Below are 1037 nucleotides of genomic sequence, written 5' to 3'. Positions count from 1 at the left end.
TAGTCTATACTTTTCATCTCTGTGACTTACGTATTTTATTATAGTTTTAAATATTTTCTTAGTTTCATTGCTTTAGTGTTCTTATCAGAGAAGTTCCATATCATATATGTTGAGCTGTCCTACATATCTTCTATCTGCCATTTTCTCATGCCATTTTTTATCTTTTATCTATTTGTGTTTGATAATTTTACTCTTTTTGTTGTTGTTGTTTTGTTTTCTATTTCTCTTACGGTGGTAATCATGGTATTTAACACCCTTAGGGTGTTTTTCATGTTAAATGCTTTGGAAATATTAGGCTAGAGTTTTTGTCTCTAGTTTTGATTTTCCCAGAAGGAAACTATAAGAGGACTGGGTGAAGTAGTTTATTTGGAAGGTGGAGAAAACACAGGGGGGAATGATTGGAAATGAGGCAAGGAAAGAAAGACAGACAAGTGAGTGCATTATCAAGAAAGTTCTCTTTCTATGTAACTAGGTCATAGTCCCCCTGGGGAACTCAAGACACTAAAGCAAAGATTCTGTCCAGAATGATTCCACCTAAAGGATGTTGGAGCATGCCCATGTTGGCAGCACATACACTGAAAATTGAATCAGTAAAGAGAAGATTAGCATGGTCCTGACACAAGGATGACACAAATTTCATAAAAGAGTGTTTGAATTAGGTCTTTTTAAAATTCCCATTATTGATTGAGGATTGCTCCAGGAGAACTTTTATTCTAAGGCACTTTACCATTTCCGAAAGTAGAGAGGCAGAGCTCTAGCCACTGGAAAATGTCTTTGGCAGTGATAAAGAGATGGTGAAAGTGAGGCAGGCAGATGCCAAACATGGTGGGGGGGGCACTCATAGTATGATTTTTTTTATCACATTTTTGACATTTCACGTTTTGTATTTCCTTTTGTCACTTTTTTCCAGTAGGTTTTATTATTTGTTGGCATATTATCCAGTTAATATAACCATTTCCTAAGTCCTGGCTTTGATTTGAACTCTTTTTGTTCTATTAGAACCTTGTGTGAAAGCAGCAATCGTCAAGGGTAGCTCA

General features: G+C 36.0%; 1 non-coding gene across 1 annotated transcript; it reads left to right on the top strand.

Annotated features, from left to right (window-relative positions):
- Window positions 1–557: 557 nt before the first annotated feature.
- On the top strand, window positions 558–659 carry LOC122239838. The gene has a single exon (XR_006219220.1). It is a non-coding gene; the product is annotated as a U6 spliceosomal RNA (small nuclear RNA).
- The last annotated feature ends 378 nt before the right edge of the window (window positions 660–1037 follow it).

Source organism: Panthera tigris, chromosome B3 (genome assembly GCF_018350195.1).
Source record: "Panthera tigris isolate Pti1 chromosome B3, P.tigris_Pti1_mat1.1, whole genome shotgun sequence".
NCBI lineage: Eukaryota > Metazoa > Chordata > Mammalia > Carnivora > Felidae > Panthera > Panthera tigris.
The sequence above is the reverse complement of the archived record's forward strand: the minus strand, read 5'-3'. Positions and strand labels throughout refer to the sequence as shown.